The sequence below is a fragment of the Panthera uncia genome (genome assembly GCF_023721935.1).
Source record: "Panthera uncia isolate 11264 chromosome B2 unlocalized genomic scaffold, Puncia_PCG_1.0 HiC_scaffold_24, whole genome shotgun sequence".
Lineage (NCBI taxonomy): Eukaryota > Metazoa > Chordata > Mammalia > Carnivora > Felidae > Panthera > Panthera uncia.
Genome location: NW_026057580.1, coordinates 79316065 through 79330143, shown reverse-complemented (window position 1 = coordinate 79330143; position 14079 = coordinate 79316065). Strand labels below are relative to the sequence as shown.

Genomic DNA, 14079 nt, shown 5'->3' with positions numbered 1-14079 from the left:
GGGTAATGCCGTGTGGAATTCTATGATGTCAAATAAGGCATTCCATAAGTCCAAGGGTGATGGTTTTGGCAGAAGCATTACAGATAGGAAAGGCAAATCCATATCCAGAGAAGTATCTATTCCAATGAAAATAAAACAGCATGATGGAAGTAGTTCAATATGATCATCCTGCCAGCAGGTGCCTGGCAAGACTACCAGACAAATGGTGCCATACCAGTGTATCAGATTTTGTTTGTTGGCAGGTTAGGCATTTGACAGCAGCTATGGCCAAATTAGCCTTGTGTTGCTGAGTCCATCCAAAACCTCCATTCTTGTTTCTGTGGCCACCTTCTATGTTTATTTGGAGAGGACAGCAGTAGCTGGGGATAGATCCTCACCAACATCCACAGAATAGCAACTTTTTACGTGATTATTAGACTGGTGTCACTCTTTGTTGACCATTGATATAGATCACAAATATTTTCTTATGTGTAGACACAGAGACGTCTATCTACATATCTCTTCCCTAGACTATCTTCTAACCAATTTTCTGATTATGCTCCTTCCAAGTCTCTGACAGTTCTTTCAAATGTTAAGAATTGCATATGGATCAGGGTAGATGCATGTCTTCAGCCATCACTTCTTCTAGGAAGAAATGAACAACCATATGCATTGCTCTGAGTTCTGTCCATTGGAGGGATTTTCCTCACCACTGCCCTTTAGGGCTATCGCTGAGTGGAGCTGTAGCCCTGCAGCTTTCTTCTTTAGAGTCATGCTAGCGTATTGTGCAGAACCACATGTAAACCAAACTGCAAATTTTGTTCTTCCTTAGTAGGTTGGCCTTAGGGAGCTCCCTATCAGGTCATAGGTAAGGTTGAGATGGAGGAAACAACATAGAAGAAATAGGGGCCATGGGCACCTGTGATGTTTGCTCTGCACTAACTTTTGCCTTCAAGACCTGCTTGATCCTGATCATGTGTATACAACTTTCATTTGATGATGAAGTGCTGCTATACATGCCCAATATTTTAGAGTGTTGCCAAATACCTGGTTCATGATAGGCAGCTCAGATGATTTGGTAACTTAGTGGTCCAGGATCAAGCTTTCATTTACTTATGACTTGCCCAGTAATAAGCCAGAAGCTGCTTTTCAAAAAGGAGGAGATTTTTTTTTTACAGAGAATGCAAAGCTTTGCTCCAAAATTGTTAAAGCTCTGTGCTATGACGAACTTGTAGGGACTGCCAAAGGTTCCAAATAGTATTTCTACATATCTCTGACCCTTCAAGAGCCATAAGAACTGTTCGGTTATACGTCCCAAGTTATGGAGCAGCTTGTATGGCAGGCTAGATCCAATACAGAGACCTCTCTTTTTCTGGTTCTATTCAAAACTGGCAGGGGCACCTGGGTGGTTCAGTTGGTTGAGTGTCCAACTTCGGCTCAGGTCATGATCTCACAGTTTGTGAGTTTGAGCCCCACATGAGGCTCTGTGCTGATAGCGCTAAGCCTGGAACCCACTTCGAGTTCTGTGTCTCCCTCTCTCTCTGCCCCTCCCCTGTTTACTTTCAGTCTCTCTCTCTCTCTCTCAAGTATAAATAAACATTAAAAAAAAAACTGGCAGCCTTTGGAGATATTTGGTAAATAAGTTGGAATAACATATATTGCCTCCAAAAATCCAAAGAAGCCTACAGGGGTTTGTCTCTTTCTTAGTGTTAGAGGAGGCAGGTGCAATAACTTGCCCTTCATCTTCAAAGAGATACATCAACATGCTCCAGACCACTAGATCTCTAGATATTTCACAACGGGGGCAAGTCTCTGAACTTTTGTGTGGTATTTCTATATTATACATGGTCTTACTTTCCAAGGTGGTGAGTTTTTCTCTTGTATGTTGTGATAAGATTAGCCTTCTGAAAAGTATCATTACAAATAAGGGAGAGCTAAGTGATAGTGAACAGGATCTTCAAATCAGCCATAAGTAATGTTCTGAAAGAAAGCAGAACGCTAAGATAAGAAGAAATGGAACCAAAGGCTAAAATCCTAATGGCAATTTGAAAGGAAAAGAGGGCCTGCAGGGTAGGAAACCACAAAATTAGGGTATGAAATTACTCCTCTCCTACCATCAAAAAGGGAACGCCACATTCAGGAGGTGTTCTGCAGGTCCTTTATCTTCTTCTTTATATTTTTTCCTGGTTTTAAGCATTTGGTATCTCTTTCACGCCCAACCTAATGCTGAGTTTTATCAATTATCCCTGCCATAATCTATCAGTTTCCAATGCCTCCTTGCTGCCTATAATATAAAAAGCAAAAACCTCATAACCAAAGGCTCCTTCAAATATGACTGCATCTATCCTTCCAGCCTCAGCTATTCTTGAGCCATGCTGAATTCCTCACATCTTCTAAAATACATTGTATGTTTACACAACTACCAGTCTTTGCATGTACTGGTCCCTCTCCTGGAAATGGCCTCTCTCCTCCTCTTCTCCTGGATTGTTCAATTCAACCTCCAGATTTAACTCAAATATAATTTCTTCTTTGATTTCCTTTATTTCCCTGATTCCCTGAAACAAGTGGATCAGTCTCATTCCCCCGGTTCCCCACAGCATTTGGATCATAATTGTTAGTGTGCTCACCACAAAAGATTGCTGTTTTTCTATCTCTATAGGCCTATATCCACGAATAGAACAAAGAAGGAGCATATAAACATTTGCTCAACAAATGAAACAGATGGGTTTATTACTTTCTGGTTTGCCCAGATCCTACACTATAGAGCCCCATCTCTTCACCTACAATTTGCTGTTGATTTTATTTTAAATCTTTAAGAGGAAATTTATTTTTCCAAAACAGCTATGTAAGCAATTACCTAAAATCATTAACAGAATGTTCCTTTGAAATGATTTGTGTAGAGGTCATTTAGAAGTCTAGTACTTACCATCTAATTTGTAGATATTTTTGGTGTTCCACCTTTGCATGAGTCTCTATGTAAGAAAGAGAATTAAACAGTTAATTAAAAAGTTGATCTTTTTATAGTTCAATCTGCATTATGTACTTATCTCAACCAGAATGGTGGACAGAGCCCTTTATTAAAGTCTTTATTCTATAACATACTGTGTGACTACTCTACTGCTCAGCTACCTTTCCACTGTAAAAAGAAGATAATTCTTGCCCATCTTACAGATTTCTTGAAAACAAAAGTTTGTTAAGTGAGTACAAATGTTAGTCAAAAGCAAGCATTATGAGTATTTCAATGCCTAACAAACATATCAGTACATTTAGTGAGTACCCATGATATGTGCATTCTATAATTTATTTAACATTATATCTTTATCAACCTGCACATGCCTGCACAAAATATAAACCTAATTAATAAATATTTAAATATCTGCATTTCAAAGAAGATCACTGAAACAGTACCTGGAAAATTCAGAAATCTTTACTTCACAGTTGGAATTAATAATTTTTTCTGTCATATTGAGGTTAATTTTTGAGAAAGAAACAAACAATTTGTAGTCATACTAATTTAGTGTAGTAGTCCTTGTGTCTAGTTCAAATTCCAGCCCAGGGAGATCCCAACATAGTGGTATAGAGTTTTAAATTGGTAAATGTAAGGAATCCTTGAAATGCTAACTTCTGCACTTTTTTGGAGAACCACAGATTGTCAGTCATCTCTGTTGATCTAGAAATGCAAATGTCCGTCAAAATACTGAAACATACCAATGATTTGTTTTACCTAAATTAGAAGTGTTACTTTGCTCCAACTAAATTAGGAACACCTGTATCACTTTGAGCTAATCTTGTGAGTTGCGAAGAGCACCGTGCTCAAACTGGTCTGACAGCTGCTTTGAAATAGCAGGTTAGTACAGCTGTAATTGTGGCATTAGCAGTGGAAATAGGGCTACACATCAGGGAAGAATCGTCCTATCACTTACTATTTTTCCCTCTCCTGAAATTTCACCTTGATTTTGCTTTATATTCATTCTCTATGGAAGAAATTGTAAATTAGATACCTTACAATTCAACACACTGATTCATTCCTCTAAGCTTATTGAGTTTTTACGATGTGACAAAATGGTAATATGCTAGGTCTGGTAACAGAAAGAAAGATAAAGAGTTCACTGTAAACTCAGGGCACACACCTGTGAACAGCTTGTGCCCTAAGGGAACAAGAGGTAAAAACAACAAATCTCAAGAGGGAGAAAAGATCAGGGAAGGCTCTTCAGATGGCATTGAACAATCTTTCAAGATGACTATGTTGCTGAGTTAAGGTATTTTTAAAGTAAGGGGACTGCACACCCTTAAGGCGCAGGAATATTAATCTGCTTTGTGAATTGTGAAAATTCTAGTAATTTAGTATTCCTGGCGGGGGAGAGGGGTTGTTTAGAGATGGGTAGCAGAGCACAGGGCAGTCAGGATAGCCAGAGGATATGCATAGATGGTCAAGGGCAGATAAAAAAGAGCACGCATACCATGCTATTACCCTGTAGGTGATAGACAGGCTCTTATGGGCTTGAAGTGCAGGTTCACAGTGACCTTAGCATTCAGGACTGAATCAGAGTAATTTGAACAGAGATGGTTTAATATAAAGAATTACTAACTATAACAGCAGGTTGGGATACCCAGAAATTAGCTAGTAAGAAGTAAAAAGGACTGTAGAAAATATAGGAATAGCAGATATAAGAAGCAGCCAGTACCTCTTAGGGTGAGATAGAGCCCAAGGACAAGCCTACCTCTGCTCCCAAAGGCTACAATCCAGACCTTGTTGGAGAGGGCACGGAAGTTGCTCGCTGAATACAGAGAGGATCCTGTGATGCTGCACTGGTGGGACTTGCTGGAAATACACCCTCTAGGGTGCCAGTGAAACCTGTTCATAGGGAGATGACTCACTGGAAGCCTCCATCATAAAACTGCCTGAGGGTGGAAATGCTGAAGAAGCTGCCAGCTGTTGGGTTCTCCTGCCCAACATGAACGGCAAAGCTGGGCACTGGAGAGGCTGCCTGGAATGGAAAAGTCTGGTGCTGCGAAAGCCACCCATGCTGCAGGAGCCACACAAAAGGAACACTCTGGAACTAGGAAGGAAAGCCCCTTCCTCCTAGAATGTCTCTCCAGCACCCTCTAGTGACAAAGCTTGACGTTATGCTGTCTGCAAAGAAAATATGTAATTGGCCCATCTCCATTTTCACAGAGAGGGTGAAAAGGGTGAATTTAGAGTGAGAGACGGCACAGAACCAACATGATTTGTATGGAGAATGCACAAAAGGCTTAGCAACTGGTGCCACCTCTAGTCTGACAGGGAAGGCAGAGGCTAAAAATGGAAGATTGGTGGAACACTGCTTAAGTAGTTGAAAGAGCAGACCTACGCTGGCCGACTCCATCTTGTTCTGTGTCCTCCACCTTGAGTGACTATGTCCCCGACATGACCCCTTTCCGGGAAAATCACAGAAACCTCAGAACATGCCTCCTCCCCTTGAGTAACCTCCCGCTCACCCGTTCAAACTTCCCGATCAAAACACCCCGGCGACCTGTGTAACAGGAATCCAACCCTTCCCCAGCCAGTCAGCCGAGGCCACGACCCTTCCCCAGCCAATCGGCTGAGGCCACAGCCATTACCTCACCAACTGCCCCTAGACCCCTATAAAACCTTTGTGCTTTTGAAACTCGCTCTCTCTCCGGTATCTCACATCTGCATCGGTGCAGGTAGGGGATTGAGCTCCAGCTAGCTCAAATAAAGGTTCTTTTGCTTTTGCATCAGACTCGGCTCCCTAGTGGTCTTTGGGGATCACGAATTCTGGGCATAACAGTAGTCAGATCTCCAGATCCCTTACGTCACCCTCTGCAGCAGGGTGTCTGTCCTCCTTCAACCTAGCAGAAAGAGTTCTGTTCTTTGAAGACAAACACAAGGTCTTTGGGCTGGGACAAACCAGGCACAGTGTGAAAATTAGGTGAATAAGTGAATACAGACATATTGAATGCCGAATGCTGAATGTGGAGACCACTGTGTTTTGCCTTCCTGGCTTCCAGAGGCTGGCTCAATGTTAACAATTTTTAGTTCCCCACCCTTCAAATGAGAAGATAAGATTAATAGGTCATCTGAGGAAGCATCTGTCATGAAGGATAGACACAAAAATAATAATTGGAACAAAGACCTTAAAAGAAGAAGAAAGTTCAAATATTCTCAAAGAAGTCAGAGAATAATTGCAAGATCTCTTGCAATAAATAGGAACATTTGGGAAACAAAAAAGAGAACATAATAAAAAGTATGTGATGGCAGAGATGAAAAACCCAATGGTAGTGATGAAATATAATGTCAAGGAAGTGATCCAGAAATTAGAGTACAAAGACAAAGAGATGGGAAATGACAGGAAAGAAGAGAAAATAAGAAGATGGTTTAGGAGACAAAATATTTGAGTCATGGATTTTTCAAAAAGAGAAACCAGGTAAAACAGTAGTCAGAGAATCACCAATAAAATAATTAAAAAAATTTTCTCTCAGGGTGCCTAAGAAATTTTTTTCTCAGTCTGTTGAGCATCATACTTTGGCTCAGGTCATGATGTCAAGGTTTGTGAGTTCAGGCCCCACATCAGGCTCTCCGCTGTCAGCGCAGAGCAGACTTGGAATCCTCCGCCCCCCTTTCATGCTATCCCTCCTCCACTTGCACTCTCTCACTCTCAAAAATAAACATTTTTAAAAAATTTCTCAACACTAAAGACATGAGTGTCCATATGAAAGTGCCCACTGACAGGAGAAAGAAAAGAAAGAGAGAGAGAGAGAGAGAGAGAAAAAGAGAAAGAGAGAGAGAGAAAGGAAGGAAGGAAGGAAGGAAGAAAATAAATCCGACTAAGGCCCATAAGTGAAATTTCAGGATAACGAGACAAGTTTTAAGAGAGATAAAAAGACCAGTAAGTATGCCATGCAAAAGTGAGGAATAATACTGTTCTCTAAAAGAGAGTAGAGTAGCACTTTCAAAATTAAGAAAAAATAATTATTTCAGTATAGAAATTGATGCCAAGCCTCTTTGTGTTATAGTAAAATATATTTTCACATATGCAAATTCTTAAAAATCATATTTCCCATGCCATGCAGCCTTTCTCAGGAAATAATTAGAAGATGTGCTCCAATAAAACAATGGAGTAAAAAAGATGAAAAAAAGAGATCAAGAACACAGGACACTCAAATCAGAAGAAAATGAAGGAAATTCTCAGCATTGCAAGGAAGAGAAGTTTCTGGACAAATGCTTTGCAGTATCCCTAAAAAGCACTGAGTTCAATAAAAAAAGAATGGAGTTCTTCAGATGGATGACTCCTTAAAAAAAAAATAACTGCAACTGATGGACTACCTAAGAATGATCTTAGGGAAAATGGTACTAAAATGCTATTGTGAATAGCAAAATGTTCAAATGAAATGAATCTAATGAAAAATCAAGGCTATTATTCTCAAGGAAAATAAAAGCATAAAAGAAAATGTAACTTTAATAAATTCCTAAAATGCTCAACTATAAATATTGATGTAATCATAATAATGACAGTGATTAATTAAATCTAAACAAAGCTTTTAATGTAACTTTATTGTGGGAGGTGGGGAAGGAAAGCAGAGGAGACAAAATTATAGGGAGGATTAATTTTTTTCTGCCCTTCAATGTCCTTCTAGCTGGACTAAGAATCAAATTGACGTATGACAGATTGATGGGAGAAAATCAAATTTAGCTCTGTATGCATGGAAACCCACATAGACATGAAATTCCGAAGGCAGTCGGGCAAAATGAGGTATATATGTCATCCTGAACTAAGGAGAATGGGGTAGTGGCCTGAGACTTCAAAGGGAAGGAAGGCATCGCAGGACCACGAGAAGAAGAGCAGGTGTTTGATAATTAGGTTTTGTCCTACCATACAGATGGGTCACTCAGATAAAACTTATCTCTGATAATAACCCGTATTCTGGAAAAGACTCCCAATTTAGAGTCTTCTATATAGTTAGGGGAGCAGCAAATGTCTCTCTTGAGCCCTCAGGGTCTCAATTGCCTTCAGCTGAAAATAGTCCAGAGTCCAAAGTGGTATATTTTGGTTTGGCCTGCCCTTGACCCCTACAGAAGTTTCAGGGAGTTAAATCCTTAATGACCATCTTGTCAATTGACCATGTTGTCAATAGATAACATCTAAAATTGAGGGGCATGTGAGTGGCAAAGTGGTTAAGCATGGGACTTAGGTTCAGGTCATGATCTCCCAGTTCGTGAGCTCAAGCCCCACATCTGGCTCTGTGCTGACAGCTCAGAGCCTGGAACCTGCTTCAAATTCTGTGTCTCCCTCTCTCTGTGCCGCTCGCACTCTCTCTCTCTCTCTCAGAAATAAACATTAAAAAAAATTTAAAACATCTAAAATTGAACAATCAAAATATTAAAGTATATGCATATTATTTAGAAATATAGATATGTATGAAGAAGAAATCTCTAAAGGAGTAAAAAATCATTGCCTCTGAGGAAAGGAATTGGAGAAGAATTTGACAGAAAATTATTACATTTTGTTACATATATTTGACTTATACACTGTTATAACATTACTTTTTCAAAAATAAAATTAGCCTAAAAAGGAAAAAAGAATATTAGTTAAAAATATTTTCATATTCACACTTACTGAACAAATACATGCTAAGAATTTACTGTGTGCCCAGGTCAATATTCTACACTGGGGATAACATTGGAATAAGACAGAACTCCCAACCTTAAGGAGCTCACAAGTTTAGATGCGCTAGAAGGGCAGTGAGAGAAAAACATGAAATGAAGAAATTAGAGGACGTTGCCATCCATGCTAAATGTAGGGTATGAATTATAGAATGGGTGATTCAGTCATCTAAAAAAATATGAAAAAAAATGTTGAAAATAAATATTTTTAGCTTAAAACATGTTACTGTATCATTTCATTAGTAATAATAATAATAGCTGCTGGAGAGCCTGGGCAGCTCAGTGGGTTGAGCATCTGACTCTTGATTGGCTCAGGTCATGATCCCAGGGTCATGGGATTGAGCCCCAGGTCAGGCTCAGTGCTAAGCATGGAGCCTGCTCAGGATTCTCTCTTGCTTTCTGTCCCTCCCCTATTTGCACACACTCTCTTTCTTAAAATAAATAAACTTAATAATAATAACTGCTACTTTTTTCTTTTTTATTGCCTCATATGTATAGATACTTATACTAGGTCTTTTACCTACACCTTTTGACTTAGTTCTAATTCTAACAAGGCAAATATTATTAGCATCATTTTAACAGATGAGTTGAATCATAGTAGCTATTAAGAATAGAAGAGATTCACATCTGTGCTGATAGCTGACACATGATTCAGACTTAAAGGAAGGGAATGAACTAGATTATCTTCTAGGCTTACTTTAAGTACTGTGATTTTACCATGTATTTCTTTCTGTGGGTTGTAGTCAAGAAAGTGGGAAAGTCACTGCTGTAGGTTATCAAAACATCACAATACTATTGAAATGGACCTGTGTGCTAGAACACGGATGTCTTTGTCATGCAAAACATTTTTTTTAAATTCAGTGTTAACTGTTTAACCATACACACATATATATAGTTACCCAAGAAAGTATTTTTTTCCTTTGCTTTAAGTAAATTTCTTAAAATTTCCATGTGAATGAATTCAAAGTACAATCAAATTATGCTTAAGTGTTCTCTCCTTTTGTAATTACCAAAATGCTAATATTGTTAATTGTACTTTAATATATTCTGAATAATATAATTTAAACTCAGCTACTTAACTCCACTTTTCTGCCAATTTAGCCATTGTGCACTTGCCATATTTGTCTCTCTTTATAACCGAAAATAAAAGATAAAAACTGAATAATAAATAAAATGCTTAATTCTATTTTGTTTTCATTCTTCCATCCTATTATTGGAACCCTTTGAATAGTATCTACAGATGACCCATATAACTATCACAATACTCTATTCTAAATTGAAATGAAATAATATTTGATGTCTTTTCCTCCTATTATTCTCCATGTATGCTTTCTATCTTGATGTCAGATGACCATTCAAAAAAGAGTAGGATGAAATTTCATATTTGCTAAGAGATTTCTTTTTTTTTATATTTCAGAAACTCTCTGGAACTTAACAGTTCAGCTGTTGAAGGTCTATATATCATTAAGCAAATTATAGAAGCTTTTAAAATCCTCCTCATTAAAGTCTCGTAAAAGGTTATTTTCTTATTTAAAGCATACCGTGCATTTCTTTTTTGACCAGAAAAATGAGTTGAGAGTTGTCTTTAAGCTACTGTAATTCCCAGGTGTCTTTCCAATTAATTAGAGTTATGTCAAAACAGGTCTGTTGAAATTAAATTACTCTTGTTCTTCCTTTACAACACATTTCCAAATCCATGAGGAAACAGATTCAGTAAAGTACCATCAATCAGGTTCCTATTCTCTGAAATATGAATGGTAAATAAAATGTTCTAAAGCTACACAGAGATTTATTTTATGGATTTAGCTTCATTATTCACTGATCTAAAGTAAATAAAAAATGACACAAGGCCGTAGTCATAATCCCTTCCTTTCCTTCCTCTGCGTAGCGCTTATTCTGAACCCTAATGTAACATTTGCTACTTTCTACCTTGTATTGTGTTATGTGTGTCTTATCCCCCTGCTACAATATAGCTCGTTAAGAAAACCACTTTCTCTTGTTTAACTTTTAATCCCTGAGGTACCTAGTTCTGATGTGGTACATAGTTAGCACTCAATACATTATTTTATTAGTGCTTTTAAAAAAACACTATTAAAGAGTATTTGAGGAACACAGTAAAGCAAAAAAAGAAAAGAAAGCAAATAAACCAGAGTTTCTTCATCTAGATGTACAGAGATGTTTTAAAATATTCCCCACCCCCTTGCCTTTCTCCTGTTTGTCGCCATTTTTAGTTATAAGCCTGATCTCCACTTAATTTTTATATAAAGTTAGACAGTGAACATGAACAGTCTCCATGTTATTTTAAAATCATAGAACAGTTAAATAGCTACATAATATTTCATCTAGAGGATATTAAAACATAAAATTATTCAACATTGTTTTGTTGTGAGGCATAAAGGTTTTTGCAAACTAAGCTGAGTCTCTAAACCCCCAATGTTTCTGAAAGGCTATGAATCACTTTGAAGATAGAAGTGTGGCCGGTGATCTGGTGATAAAATTACATCTCAAGGTATAGGTTTTAGGATGTATTGTATCCAACTAAGGGATCTTTGTGTTAGCCACAGCTCAGAAGCATGATATACTGGGGTGATCAGACCTGATTGGAAGTTTTGTCCCCCTACTTTTCTACCTTGACCACTCAAAAAAACGACCTTCTCAAGAAGAGGAAACCTTTTGTAGCTTCCAGCAGCTGAGGACCTTGTTTCTAGCAGACACTAACCCACTCCATACTTATACTGTTAATTAGAATGCTTCCATTAAAGAGAAATAAGCTTTTAAGAAAAGACTTGTGTTCCTGAGGCTTTACCACACAGTAACAAGACCACTTGCCTCTATTCATAGACACCAAGGGCAATCTGTCTAGGCTCTATCTCTTATCTACACACTGATTTCAATGACTACTCTGTAGTCCCAGATGCCAGTTTCTGCTCTGTACTTATATTCACCTCTTTGTTTGGTCCTTTGAAAGCCGCTGGTCCATTCAAAAAATTTTTTATTTAGGGCAGAGTGGGAAGCTCCACCAAGTTCTGCTATGGACCCTCCCTTTGCTGACATACTCCATTCTTACAACCAGGCCCGGATCTCAAAAGCCCCTTCCACGGTAGAGCCCTGGACCACCTTCTTGTTCAAGGGGAAAAAATTAGATACTGAGTTTTTGATAGATTATTTTCACATTTCAAATGTTTGTGGATTTTATGTAATATGTTATTTTCAGACCTGAATATTTGGCTTGAGTGTTTTTAAGGTTAATAAAAAGGTATTGATATTGTCTTTAGAGCCAAGACTAAGAGATTTTCTCAACGTGACACCTCTAATGAGGGGTAGAGCAAAAGATAAAATCTACATGTACTTTAATTTCCAAGCCTATGTGCTTAACCTCTCACCAGTTTGCCTCTCTTATGACCAGATAGTCCAATTATCTTGAAAAGAATCATAGTTAGCAGTTAAAAACAGGACTAACAAAAGAGTCTAAAACAAGGAGGAAAGCATCACTTTGCAAGGTTTGTGGACTTCTAAAACACATAAACTGTGGCTGGCCATTACTGAATAAATGAACAAGAATGAGCAGTGTAAGACCATGGAGTCAAAATCTGATAGTTGTCATTTTAATAATTAACTGTATGATCGGCCCAACATGTCATACTTTACTAATAAAGAACCAGTACAGAAAAAAAGCAAATATTGTTTGAATGAATAGTGATTATATAAAAGGAAACCATAAATGAATATTTTTAGAGAAAGAACATAGAAGTAGCCAATGATTTGCAAAGAGTATTTAAAAACTCAAAATTTCAACTGGGTACTTATAATCAAAACTGCTTAGAGAGTTAGTGTCTGATGAGTGAAACTCTCACCTAGATTATAAAGTCCCTGAAAGTAAAAATTAATTGATCAATTAAAATTTTATATTACAAATACTAAACTGGTTTTGCAGACATAGATTTATTAAAAACAGATCTCTTTAACAAGTTTAAAACAAAACAAAAATTCAAAGCCATGTATTGAGAAAAAAGAAAGAAACAAAGGAAGAAACTAACAGAGGTCTGACTGATCCTTTCAAATTTAAAGGGGAGAGAATAACTTGTTTAGGGTATTCTGTAAATTACCCCTGAAGTAAAAAATGAAGCTATTTTCACTAAAAGAAAAGTTGGCTATTTTGAGTGCATTATAGCAACTATGGAAGTTCTGGACAAAGTAACATGTGTGCTGAAGGGACAGGATATCAGTAACCTGGAGAAAATATAAATGAATGTGCACTGGACCTCTTTTTTGGCCTTCCTATTAATCCCACACATACAGAAATAATATCAATATTTCCAGTTGCTAGTTATCCTTTCTGAATCTTTTCCTTAATTTAAAAATGGCTATAATAATATCAAGCACAGTTGCTATGCTGATCAGCAGTGATCTGTATAGAGAGGTATGTAAAAAAACCTGGGCATAGATTAGATTATCAGTGAATACTATTATTGCTGTTATAATTAGCAGAAAAGAATTAGATTCTTTGAAAAGAAGAAATCAGATCACAGATGAAATTCATATATAATGGTTCTATTATCAGTGAATATTATGTTTTCAACAGAAAAGAATTAAATTAGATCATAGGTGAAATTCATAGATATTGGGAGTTGAAAGAGTGAGAAGATGAATGGGCAGAAGATTGCAAAACACAAGATATGACAGGAATAAAGGGAGGATGGAGAAGGTGAGAGAGACAAGAATTGAGAAGCACTCTTCACATAAATATAGAGAAGGTAAGAGGTGAGTGTTAGAAGGTTTGAGGGTCACACGATATGACTGAGATAAGATTTCAAGGTCTATCAACTGAAAAACAGGAAGAGAAAGAGGTGGTAGACATATGAGAAAGGAAGCAGGAGTCAGACATTATCTTTTTTTTTTTTCAGACATTATCTTTATCAGATAATGTTTTCCTGAGTTAGTTTTATGGCTGTAAATTGTTCTTGTTACTTGAGTAATCAAATTAAAAAAAAAAAAAAAACTTCCTCACCTTAAAATATAGCTGTTGTTCTCCCAAGGATTTTAAAACACGAGCATGAAAATTCCACAAATAAAACAGTACATGAAGTCTCTTATGCTCTAGAAATTAAAATGCATTGTGATGTGAAAGAATAGAGCAAACTATTTTTGTTCCTGTAGTTATTTTATTCACACTATTTAGATCAGAAATCAGTATTGATGGTGGACATTCAAAAATTAAATGAGAATTTCCACTTCTATGTATAATAGAGAAATCAATACTGGACTTGCTCTCCTACAATAAATAAATAAAAACTGGAATAAAATATATGAAACAGTAGTCTTCAGACATTGGCCAACAGGCAGTACAAGACTGTGATCCCTTTAAGGGAAACAATTGAGGTTAGCTTTCCAGCATTCTTGCTATCTCCCAAGAGGCCTTTTCTAGACCACAAGTT

The 14079-nt window shown here is 37.3% G+C and overlaps 1 protein-coding gene across 8 annotated transcripts in view; it reads right to left on the bottom strand.

Annotated features, from left to right (window-relative positions):
* Positions 1 to 14079, bottom strand: part of PKIB (cAMP-dependent protein kinase inhibitor beta) — a 175049-nt gene that overhangs the window by 144257 nt on the left and 16713 nt on the right. For 7 of the 8 annotated variants that reach the window (XM_049654283.1, XM_049654281.1, XM_049654282.1 and 4 more), the window contains exon 3: positions 2906 to 2951. The gene's annotated coding sequence lies outside the window, so the exon portion shown is untranslated. Of the gene's footprint in view, positions 1 to 1833; positions 1960 to 2905; positions 2952 to 14079 lie in introns of all 8 variants that reach the window. The other variant, XM_049654284.1, reaches the window with a different exon arrangement.